A 15,476-nucleotide genomic window follows, 5' to 3' on the forward strand; every position below is an offset into this window, starting at 1 on the left:
AAATATCTACACCGCCATCTCTATAAGTATGGAAATATCGCCAACGCTATCTGTATAAACATGGAAACACCTCCACGGCTATCTGTATAAACATGGAAATATCTTCACAGCCATGTGTATAAACATGGAAATATCTACATCGCTATTTCTATAAACATGGAAATGCCTACACCGTTATCTGTATAAACATAGAAATATCTACACCTCTATCTGTATAAACATGGAAATATCTACACCGCTATCTGTATAAGCTTGGTAATATCTACACCGCAATCTCTATAAACAAGGAAATAACTCCACCGCTCTCTGTATAAACATGGAAATATATCCACTGCTATCTGCATAAACATGGAAATATCTACACCGCTATCTCAATAAACATGGAAATATCTACACCGCTAATTTTATAAACATGGAAATATCTGCAACGTTATCTGAATAAACATGGAAATATCTGCACCATTATCTGTATAAACATGGCAATATCTACATCGCTATATGTATTAACTTGGAAATATCTTCACTGCAATCTCTATAAACATGGAAATAGCCACACCGCTACCTGTATAAACATGGAAATATATACACCGCCATCTGAATAAACATGGAAATATCTACACGGCTTTCTGTATAAATATGGAAATAACTACACCGCTATGTCTATAAACATGGAAATGTGTACGCCGCTATCTGTATAAACATGGAATTATCTACATGGCTATCTCTATAAACATGGAAATATCTACACCGCCATCTGTATAAATATGGAAATAACTACACTGCTATCTCTATAAACATAGAAACGTCTACACCGCTATCTTTATAAACATGGAAATAACTACATGGCTATCTCTATAAACATGGAAATATCTACACCGCTATCTCTATAAACATGGAAATACCTACACACTCATCTGTATAAACATGGAAATACCTACACCACAATCTGTATAAACATCGAAATATATATACTGCCATCTGCATAAACATGGAAATATCTACACGGAGATCTCTATAAACATGGAAATATCTACATCGCTATCTGTATAAACATGGAAATAGCCACACAGCTATCTGTATAAACATGGAAATATCTACACCGCCATCTGTAAAAACATGGAAATATCTACACAGTCATCTGTATAAACATGGAAATAACTACATCTCCATCTGTGTAAACATGGAAATATCTACACTGCCGTCTGTATACACATGGAAATATCCACACAGCCATCAGTATAAACATGGGACTATCTACACCGCTATCTATATAAACATGGAAATATCTTCATCGCTATCTTTATAAACATGGAAATATCTACACTGCCATCTGTATAAACATGGAAGTAGCCACACCGCTATCTGTATAAACATGGAAATATCTACACCACCATCTGAATAAACATCGAAATATCTACACAGCTATCTGTATAAATATGGAAATATCTACACAGCCATCTCTATAAACATGGAAATATCTGCAACGCTATCTTTATAAACATGGAAATATCTCCACCGCAATCAGAGTAAACATGGAAATACCTACACCGCTATCTGTATAAACATGGAAATATCTCCACCGCAATCAGAATAAACATGGAAACACCTACACCGCTATCTGTGTAAACATGTAAATATCTCCACGCTATCTGTATAAACATGGAAATTCCTCCACGGCTATCTGTATAAACATGGAAATATCTACACAGCCATGTGTATAATCATGGAAATATCTACATCACTATTTCTATAAACTTGGAAATTCCTAAACCGTTATCTGTATAAACATGGAAATATCTACACTGCTATCTGTATCAACATGGAAATATCTTCACCGCTATCTGTGTAAACATGGTAATATCTACACCGCAATCTCGATAAACTTGGAAAAAACTCCACCGCTATCTGTATAAACATGGAAATATCTCCACTGCTATCTGCATAAACATGGAAATATCTACACCGCTATCTGTATAAACATGGAAATATCTACACCGCTATCTGTATAAACTTGGAAATATCTACACCGCTATCTGTATAAATATGGAAATATCTACACCGCTATCTGTATATACATGGAAATATTTCATGGCTATCTGTATAAACTTGGAAATATCTCCACCGCCATCTGTATAAACATAGAAATTCCTACACAGTCATCTGTATAAACATGGAAATATCTACACCACTATCTGTATAAACACGGAAATAGCTACACTGCCATCTGTATAAACATGGAAGTAGACATATCGCTATCTGTATAAACATGGAAATATCAACACCACCGTCTGTATAAGCATCGAAATATCTACACAGCTATCTGTATAAATATGGTAATATCTACACCGCCATCTCTATAAAAATGGAAATATCTCCAACGCAATATGTATTAACTTGGAAATATCTCCACCGCTATCTGTATAAACATGGAAATTCCTCCACCGCTATCTGTATAAACATGTAAATATCTAAACCGCTATCTGAATTAACATGGAAATATCTCCAACGCTATCTGTATAAACATGGAAATATCTACATCGTTATCTGCATAAACATGGAAATATCACGACCGCTATCTCAATAAACATGGAAATATCTCCACCGCTATCTCTATAAACATGGAAATATCTACACTGCCATCTGTATAAACATGGAAACAGCCACACCGCTATCTGTATAAACATGGAAATATCTACACCGACATCTGCATAAACATGGAAACAGCCACACCGCTATCTGTATAAACATGGAAATATCTACACCGCCATCTGTATAAACATGGAAATATCTACACCGCTATCTGTATAAATATGGAAATATCTACACCGCTATCTCTATAAACATGGAAATAACGACACCGCAATCTAAATAAACATGGAAATAACTACACCGCTATCTCTATAAACATGCAAATATCTTCACCGCTAGCTGCATAATCTTGGAAATATCTACACCGCTATCTGTATAAACATGGAAATATTTCCACCGCTATATGTATAAACATGGAAATATCTCCACCGCTATCTGTATAAACATGGAAATACCTCCACGGCTATCTGTATAAACATGGAAATATCTACAGAGCCATCTGTATAAACATGGAAATATCTACATCGCTATCTCTATAAACATGGAAATACCTACAATGGTATCTGTATAAACATGGAAATATCTACACCGCTTTCTGTATAAACATGGAAATATCTACACCGCTATCTGTATAAACTTGGTGATATCTACACCGCAATCACTATAAACATGGAAATAACTCCACCGCTATCTATATAAACATGGAAATATCTCCACTGCTATCTGCATAAACATGGAAATACCTACACCGCTATCTGTGTAAACATGGAAATATCTACACCGCTATCTGTATAAACTTGGAAATATCTACACCGCTATCTGTATAAATATGGAAATATCTACACCGCTATCTGTATATACATGAAATATTTCATGGCTATCTGTATAAATTTGGAAATATCTACACCGCCATCTGTATAAACATAGAAATACCTACACTGTCATCTGTATAAACATGGAAATATCTACACCACTATCTGTATAAACATGGAAATACCTACACTGCGAGGAGTTTAAACATGGAAACATCTACACAGCTATCTCTATAAATATGGAAATATCTACATGGCTATCTGTATAAACATGGAAATATCTACACCGCCATCTGTAAAACCATGGAAATATCTACTCAGTCATCTGTGTAAACATGGAAGATATCTACACCTCCATCTGTATAAACATGCAAATATTTACATCACTATCTGTATAAACATGGAAATAGCCACACCGCTATCTGAATAAACATGGAAATATCTACACCGCCATCTGTAAAAACATGGAAATATCTACACAGTCATCTGTGTAAACATGGAAGATATCTACACCTCCATCTGTATAAAAATGGAAATATCTACACCACCATGTGAAGAAACTTCGAAATGTCTACACGGCTATTTGTATAAATATGGAAATATCTACAGCGCTATGTCTATAAACATGGAAATATCTACACCGCCATCTGAATAAACATGGAATTATCTACACCGCTATCTGTATAAATATGGAAATATCTACACCGCTATCTCTATAAACATGGAAATAACTACACCGCTATCTGTAAAAACATGGAAATAACTATACCGCTATCTCCATAAACATGGAAATATCTACAACGCTATCTGCATAAACTTGGGAATAACTACACTGCCATCTGTATAAAGATGGAAATATCTCCACCACTATCTGTATAAACATGGAAATATCTCCACCGCTATCTGTATAAACATGGAAATATCTCCACTGCTATCTATACAAACATGGAAATATCTACATCACTATCTGTATAAACTTGGAATAGCCACACCGCTATCTGTATAAACATGGAAATAACTACACGGCCATCTGTAAAAACATGGAAATACCTACGCATTCATCTGTATAAACACGGAAATACCTACACCGCCATGTGTATACACCTGGAAATATCTACACCGCTATCTGTATAAACATGGAAATATCTATGCCGCTATCTGTATAAACATGGAAATATCTAAATCGTAATATATATAAACAGGGAAATATCTCGACAGATATCTCTATAAACATGGAAATATCTCCACCGCTTTCTCTACAAACATGGAAATATCTACACCGCTATCTATATAAACATGGAAATATCTACACTGCCATCTGTATACACATGGAAATATCTACACTGCTATCTGTATAAACATGGAAATATCTACATGGCTATCTCTATAAACATGGAAATAACTACACCGCCATCTGTATAAATATGGAAATACCTACACTACTATCTCTATAAACATAGAAACATCTACACCGCTATCTGTATAAACATGGAAATATCTACAAGGCTATCTCTACAAACATGGAAATATCTACACCGCCATCTCTATAAACATGGAAATACCTACACACTCCTCTGTATAAACATGGAAATACCTACACCACTATCTGTATAAACATGGAAATATCTACACTGCCATCTGCATAAACATGGAAATATCTACACAGCCATCTCTATAAACATGGAAATATCTACATCGCTATCAGTATAAACATGGAAATAGCCATACCGCTATCTGTATAAACATGGAAATATCTACACCGCCATCTGTAAAAACATGAAAATATCTACACAGTCATCTGTAAACATGGAAATACCTACACCTCCATCTGTGTAAACATGGAAATATCTACACTGCTATCTGTATACACAGGGAAATCTCCACACAGCCATGTGTATAAACATGGAAATATCTACATCGCTATCTCTATAAACATAGAAATATATACATCCCTAACTGTATAAACATGGAAATATCTACACTGCAGTCTGTATAAACATGGAAGTAGCCACACTGCTATCTGTATAAACATGGAAATACCTACACCACCATCTGAATAAACATCGAAATATCTACACAGCTATCTGTATAAATATGGAAATATCTACACCGTCATCTCTATAAACATGGAAACATATACAACGCAATCTGTATAAACATGGAAATATCTCCACCGCTATCCGTATAAACATGGAAATACCTCCACCGCTATCTGTATGAACATGGAAATATTTAAATCGCTATCTGTTCAAACATGCAAATATCTCACCCGCTATCTCAATAAACATGGAATTATCTACACCGCTATCTGTATAAACATGGAAATATCTCCACTGCAATCAGTATATACATGGAAATACCTACACTGTTACCTGTATAAACATGTTAATATCTACACCGCTATCTGTATAAACATGGAAATAACTGCACCGCTCTCTGTGTAAACATGGAAATGTCTACATCATTATCTGTATAAACATGGAAACATCTTGACCGCTATGTCTATAAACACGGAAATATCTCCACCGCTATCTCTATAAACATGGAATTACCTACACCGTTATCGATATAAACTTGGAAATATCTACACCTCCATCTGCATAAACATGGAAATATCTACACTGCCATCTGTATACACATGGAAATATCTACACCGCTATCTGCATAAACATGGAAATATCGACATGGCTATCTCTATAAACATGGAAATAACTACACCGCCATCTGTATAAATACGGAAATAGCTACACTGCTATCTCTATAAACATAGAAACATCTACACCGCTATCTGTATAAACATGGAAATATCTACAAGGCTATCTCTATAAACATGGAAATATCTACACTGCCATCTCTATAAACATGGAAATACCTACACACTCATCTGTATAAACATGGAAATACCTACACCACTATCTGTATAAACATGGAAATATCTACACTGCCATCTGCATAAACATGGAAATATCTACACAGCCATCTCTATAAACATGGAAATATCTACATCGCTATCTGTATAAATATGGAAACAGCCACAACGCTATCTGTATAAACACGGAGATATATACACCGCCATCTGTAAAAACATGGAAATATCTACAGAGTCATCTGTAAACATGGAAATACCTACACCTCCATCTGTGTAAACATGGAAATATCTACACTGCTATCTGTATACACAGGGAAATATCCACACAGCCATCTGCATAAACATGGAAATACCTACATCGCTATCTCTATAAACATGGAAATATCTACATCGCTATCAGTATAAACATGGAAATAGCTACACTGCCATCTGTATAAACATGGAAGTAGCCACACCGCTATCTGTATAAACATGGAAGTATCTACACCACCATCTGAATAAACATCGAAATATCTACACAGCTATCTGTATAAATATGGAAATATCTGCAGCGTCATCTCTATAAACATGGAAATATATACAACGCAATCTGTATAAACATGGAAATATCTCCACCACTATCCGTATAAACATGGAAATACCTCCACCGCTATCTGTATGAACATGGAAATATCTAAATCGCTATCTGGACAAACATGGAAATATCTCACCCGCTATCTCTATAAACATGGAATTATCTACACCGCTATCTGTATAAACATGGAAATATCTACAAGTCTATCTCTATAAACATGGAAATATCTACACCGCCATCTCAAGAAACATGGAAATACCTACACACTCATCTGTATAATCATGGAAATACCTACACCACTATCTGCATAAACAGAAATATCTACACAGCCATCTGCATAAATATGGAAATATCTACACCGCTATCTCTATAAATATGGAAATACCTACACCGCTATCTGTATAAACATGGAAATACCTACACTGCTATCTGTATTAACATGGAATTATCTACACCGCTATCTGCATAAACTTGGAAATAGCCATACCGCTATCTGTATATACATGGAAATATCTACACCGCCACCTGTAAAAACATGGAAATATCTACACAGTCATCTGTTTAAACATGGAAATACCTGCACGTCCATCTGTGTAAACATGGAATTATCTACACTGCCATCTGTATACACATGGAAATATCCACACAGCCATCTGTATAAACATGGAAATATCTACACCGTTATCTCGACAAACATGGAAATATATACATCCCTAACTGTATAAACATGGAAATACCTACACTGTGGTCTGTATAAACATGGAAGTAGCCATAAGGCTATCTGTGTAAACATGGAAATATCTACACCACCATCTGAATAAACATCGAAAAAACTACACGGCTATCTGTATAAATATGGAAATATCTACACCGCCATCTCTATTAACATGGAAATAACTCCAACGCTATCTGCATAAACATGAAAATATCTCCAAAGCTATCTGTATGAACATGGAAATGCCTACATTGCTATATGTACAAACATGGAAACATCTCCACCGCTATCTCTATAAACATGGAATTATCTACACCGCTATCCGTTTAAACATGGAAATATATACGCCGCTATCTGTATAAACATGGAAATATCCAAATCGTAATATATATAAACAGGGAAATATCTCGACAGATATCTCTATAATCATGAAAGTATCTACACCGCTTTATCTACAAACATGGAAATATCTACACCGCAATCTTTATAAACATGGAAATAACTACAGCGCTAAATTTATAAACATGGAAATATCTACACCACAATCTGTATAAACATGGAAATATCTACACTGCCATCTGTATAAACATGAAGACAACCACACCGCTATGTGTATAAACCTGGAAATATCTACACCGCCATCTGAATAAACATGGAATTATCTACACCGCTATCTGTATAAATATGGAAATATCTACACTGCTATCTCTATAAACATGGAAATAACTACACCGCTATCTGTATAAACATGGAAATAACAATACCGCTATCTCCATAAACGTGGAAATATCTACACCGCTATCTGCATAAACTTGGAAATAACTACACCGCCATCTGTATAAAGATGGAAATATCTCCACCACTATCTGTAAAAACATGGAAATATCTCCACCGCTATCTGTATAAACATGGAAATATCTCCACCGCTATCTATACAAACATGGAAATATCTACATCGCTATCTGTATAAACTTGGAAATAGCCACACCGCTATCTGTATAAACATGGAAATAACTACACCGCCATCTGTAAAAACATGGAAATATCTACGCAGTCATCTGTATAAACATGGAAATATCTACACCTCCATCTGTATAAACATGGAAATAACTACACTACCATCTGTATACACATGGAAATATCTACACCGCTATCTGTATAAACATGGAAATATCTACATGGCTATCTCTGCAAACATGGAAATATCTACACCGCCATCTCTATAAACATGGAAATACCTACACACTCATCTGTATAAACATGGAAATACCTACACCACTATCTGTATAAACATGGAAATATCTACACTGCCATCTGCATAAACATGGAAATATCTACACAGCCATCTCTATAAACATGGAAATATCTACATCGCTATCTGTATAAACATGGAAATAGCCACACCGCTATCTGTATAAACATGGAAATATCTACAGCGCCATCTGTAAAAACATGGAAATATCTACACAGTCATCTGTAAACATGGAAATACCTACACCTCCATCTGTGTAAACATGGAAATATCTACACTGCTATCTGTATACACAGGGAAATATCCACACAGCCATCTGCATAAACATGGAAATACCTACATCGCTATCTCTATAAACATGGAAATATCTACATCGCTATCAGTATAAACATGGAAATAGCTACACTGCCATCTGTATAAACATGGAAGTAGCCACACCGCTATCTGTATAAACATGGAAATATCTACACCACCATCTGAATAAACATCGAAATATCTACACAGCTATCTGTATAAATATGGAAATATCTACAACGTCATCTCTATAAACATGGAAATATATACAACGCAATCTGTATAAACATGGAAATATCTCCACCGCTATCCGTATAAACATGGAAACACCTCCACCGCTATCTGTATGAACATGGAAATATCTAAATCGCAATCTGTACAAACATGGAAATATCTCACCCGCTATCTCTATAAACATGGAATTATCTACACCGCTATCTGTATAAACATGGAAATATCTACAAGTCTATCTCTATAAACATGGAAATATCTACACCGCCATCTCTACAAACATGGAAATACCCACACACTCATCTGTATAAACATGGAAATACCTACACCGCTATCTGTATAAACAAGGAAATAACTACACTGCTATCTGTATTAACATGGAATTATCTACACCGCTATCTGCATAAACTTGGAAATAGCCACACCGCTATCTGTATATACCTGGAAATATCTACACCGCCATCTGTAAAAACATGGAAATATCTACACAGTCATCTGTATAAACGTGGAAATACCTGCACGTCCATCTGTGTAAACATGGAATTATTTACACTGCCATCTGTATACACATGGAAATATCCACACAGCCATCTGTATAAACATGGAAATATCTACACCGTTATCTCGACAAACATGGAAATATATACATCCCTAAGTGTATAAACATGGAAATATCTACACTGCGGTCTGTATAAACATGGAAGTAGCCACACCGCTATCTGTATAAACATGGAAATATCTACACCACCATCTGAATAAACATCGAAAAAACTACATGGCTATCTGTATAAATATGGAAATATCTACACCGCCATCTCTATTAACATGGAAATATCTCCAACACTATCTGCATAAACATGAAAATATCTCCACCGCTATCTGTATATACATGGAAATATCTCCACAGCTATCTGTATGAACATGGAAATACCTACATCGCCATATGTACAAACATGGAAATATCTCCACCGCTATCTCTATAAACATGGAATTATCTCCACCGCTATCCGTTTAAACATGGAAATATCTACGCCGCTATCTGTATAAACATGGAAATATCTAAATCGTAATATATATAAACAGGGAAATATCTCGACAGATATCTCTATAAACATGGAAATATCTCCACCGCTTTCTCTACAAACATGGAAATATCTACACCGCTATCTATATAAACATGGAAATATCTACATGGCTATCTCTATAAACATGGAAATAACTACACCGCCATCTGTATAAATATGGAAATACCTACACTGCTATCTCTATAAACATAGAAACATCTACACCGCTATCTGTATAAACATGGAAATATCTACAAGGCTATCTCTGCAAACATGGAAATATCTACAAAGCCATCTCTATAAACATGGAAATACCTACACACTCATCTGTATAAACATGGAAATACCTACACCACTATCTGTATAAACATGGAAATATCTACACTGCCATCTGCATAAACATGGAAATATCTACACAGCCATCTCTATAAACATGGAAATAACTACATCGCTATCTGTATAAACATGGAAATAGCCACACCGCTATCTGTATAAACATGGAAATATCTACACCGCCATCTGTAAAAACATGGAAATATCTACACAGTCATCTGTAAACATGGAAATACCTACACCTCCATCTGTGTAAACATGGAAATATCTACACTGCTATCTGTATACACAGGGAAATATCCACACAGCCATCTGCATAAACATGGAAATACCTACATCGCTATCTCTATAAACATGGAAATATCTACATCGCTATCTGTATAAACATGGAAATAGCTACACTGCCATCTGTATAAACATGGAAGTAGCCACACCGCTATCTGTATAGACATGGAAATATCTACACCACCATTTGAATAAACATCGAAATATCTACACAGCTATCTGTATAAATATGGAAATATCTACACCGTCATCTCCATAAACATGGAAATATATACAACGCAATCTGTATAAACATGGAAATATCTCCACCGCTATACGTATAAACATGGAAATAACTTCACCGCTATCTGTATGAACATGGAAATATCTAAATCGATATCTGTACAAACATGGAAATATCTCACCCGCTAACTCTATAAACATGGAAATATCTACAGAGCTATCTGTATAAACATGGAAATATCTCCACTGCAATCAGTATAAACATGGAAATACCTACACTGTTACCTGTATAAACATGTAAATATCTACACCGCTCTCTGTATAAACATGGAAATATCTACATCATTATCTGTATAAACATGGAAACATCTTGACCGCTATCTCTATAAACACAGAAATATCTCCACAGCTATCTCTGTAAACATGGAAATATCTACACCGCTATCGTTATAAACTTGGAAATATCTACACCTCCATCTGTATAAACATGGAAATATCTACACTGCCATCTGTATACACATGGAAATATCTACACCACTATCGGTATAAACATGGAAATATCTACATGGCTATCTCTATAAACATGGAAATAACTACACCGCCATCTGTATAAATATGGAAATACCTACACTGCTATCTCTATAAACATAGAAACATCTACACCGCTATCTGTATAAACATGGAAATATCTACAAGGCTATCTCTATAAACATGGAAATATCTACACCGCCATCTCTATAAACATGGAAATACCTACACACTCATCTGTATAAACATGGAAATACCTACACCACTATCTTTATAAACATGGAAATATCTACACTGCCATCTGCATAAACATGGAAATATCTACACAGCCATCTCTATAAACATGGAAATATCTACATCGCTATCTGTATAAACATGGAAATAGCCACACCGCTATCTGTATAAACATGGAAATATCTACACCGCCATCTGTAAAAACATGGAAATATCTACACAGTCATCTGGAAACATGGAAATACCTACACCTCCATCTGTGTAAACATGGAGATATCTACACTGCTATCTGTATACACAGGGAAATATCCACACAGCCATCTGCATAAACATGGAAATACCTACATCGCTATCTCTATAAACATGGAAATAACTACACCGCTATCTGTATAAACATGGAAATAACTATACCGCTATCTCCATAAACGTGGAAATATCTACACCGCTATCTGCATAAACTTGGAAATAACTACACCGCCATCTGTATAAAGATGGAAATATCTCCACCACTATCTGTATAAACATGGAAATATCTCCACTGCTATCTGTATAAACATGGAAATATCTCCACCGCTATCTATACAAACATGGAAATATCTTCATCGCTATCTGCATAAACTTGGAAATAGCCACACCGCTATCTGTATAAACATGGAAATAACTACACCGCCATCTGTAAAAACATGGAAATATCTACGCAGTCATCTGTATAAACATGGAAATATCTACACATCCATCTGTAAACATGGAAATAACTACACTGCCATCTGTATACACTTGGAAATACCTACACCGCTATCTGTATAAACATGGAAATATCTACATGGCTATCTCTATAAACATGGAAATAACTACAGCGCCATCTGTATAAATATGGAAATACCTACACGGCTATCTCTATAAACATAGAAACATCTACACCGCTATCTGTATAAACATGGAAATATCTACACTGCGGTCTGTATAAACATGGAAGTAGCCACACTGCTATCTGTATAAACATGGAAATATCTACACCACCATCTGAATAAACATCGAAATATCTACACAGCTATCTGTATAAATATGGAAATATCTACACCGTCATCTCTATAAACATGGAAATATATACAACGCAATCTGTATAAACATGGAAATATCTCCACCGCTATCCGTATAAACATGGAAATACCTCCACCGCTATCTGTATGAACATGGAAATATTTAAATCGCTATCTGTTCAAACATTTAAATATCTCACCCGCTATCTCTATAAACATGGAATTATCTACACCGCTATCTGTATAAACATGGAAATATCTCCACTGCAATCAGTATAAACATGGAAATACCTACACTGTTACCTGTATAAACATGTTAATATCTACACCGCTATCTGTATAAACATGGAAATAAATGCACCGCTCTCTGTGTAAACATGGAAATGTCTACATCATTATCTGTATAAACATGGAAACATCTTGACCGCTATCTCTATAAACACGGAAATATCTCCACCGCTATCTCTATAAACATGGAAATATCTACACCGCTATCATTATAAACTTGGAAATATCTACACTGCTATCTCTATAAACATGGAAATATCTACATGGCTATCTCTATAAACATGGAAATAACTACACCGCCATCTGTATAAATATGGAAATACCTACACTGCTATCTCTATAAACATAAAAACATCTACACCGCTATTTGTATAAACATGGAAATATCTACAAGGCTATCTCTATAAACATGGAAATATCTACACCGCAATCTTTATAAACATGGAAATACCTACAGTGCTAAATTTATAAACATGGAAATATCTACACCACAATCTGTATAAACATGGAAATATCTACACTGCCATCTGTATAAACATGAAGACAACCACACCGCTATGTGTATAAACCTGGAAATATCTACACCGCCATCTGAATAAACATGGAATTATCTACACCGCTATCTGTATAAATATGGAAATATCTACACCGCTATCTCTATAAACATGGAAATAACTACACAGCTATCTGTATAAACATGGAAATAACTATACCGCTATCTCCATAAACGTGGAAATATCTACACCGCTATCTGCATAAACATGGAAATAACTACACCGCCATCTGTATAAAGATGGAAATATCTCCACCACTATCTGTATAAACATGGAAATATCTCCACCGCTATCTGTATAAACATGGAAATATCTCCACCGCTATCTATACAAACATGGAAATATCTACATCGCTATCTGTATAAACTTGGAAATAGCCACACCGCTATCTGTATAAACATGGAAATAACTACACCGCCATCTGTAAAAACATGGAAATATCTACGCAGTCATCTGTATAAACATGGAAATATCTACACCTCCATCTGTATAAACATGGAAATAACTACACTGCCATCTGTATACACATGGAAATATCTACACCGCTATCTGTATAAACATGGAAATATCTACATGGCTATCTCTGCAAACATGGAAATATCTACACCGCCATCTCTATAAACATGGAAATACCTACACACTCATCTGTATAAACATGGAAATACCTACACCACTATCTGTATAAACATGGAAATATCTACACTGCCATCTGCATAAACATGGAAATATCTACACAGCCATCTCTATAAACATGGAAATATCTACATCGCTATCTGTATAAACATGGAAATAGCCACACCGCTATCTGTATAAACATGGAAATATCTACAGCGCCATCTGTAAAAACATGGAAATATCTACACAGTCATCTGTAAACATGGAAATACCTACACCTCCATCTGTGTAAACATGGAAATATCTACACTGCTATCTGTATACACAGGGAAATATCCACACAGCCATCTGCATAAACATGGAAATACCTACATCGCTATCTCTATAAACATGGAAATATCTACATCGCTATCTGTATAAACATGGAAATAGCTACACTGCCATCTGTATAAACATGGAAGTAGCCACACCGCTATCTGTATAAACATGGAAATATCAACACCACCATTTGAATAAACATCGAAATATCTACACAGCTATCTGTATAAATATGGAAATATCTACACCGTCATCTCTATAACATGGAAATATATACAACGCAATCTGTATAAACATGGAAATATCTCCACCGCTATCCGTATAAACATGGAAATACCTCCACCGCTATCTGTATGAACATGGAAATACCTAAATCGCTATCTGTACAAACATGGAAATATCTCACCCGCTAACTCTATAAACATGGAATTATCTACAGAGCTATCTGTATAAACATGGAAATATCTCCACTGCAATCAGTATAAACATGGAAATACCTACAGTGTTACCTGTATAAACATGTAAATATCTACACCGCTATCTGCATAAACATGGAAATATCTGCACCGATCTCTGTATAAACATGGAAATATCTACATCATTATCTGTATAAACATGGAAACATCTTGACCGCTATCTCTATAAACACGGAAATATCT

The sequence above is a fragment of the Pan paniscus genome, chromosome 16, assembly GCF_029289425.2.
Source record: "Pan paniscus chromosome 16, NHGRI_mPanPan1-v2.0_pri, whole genome shotgun sequence".
NCBI classification, from domain to species: domain Eukaryota; kingdom Metazoa; phylum Chordata; class Mammalia; order Primates; family Hominidae; genus Pan; species Pan paniscus.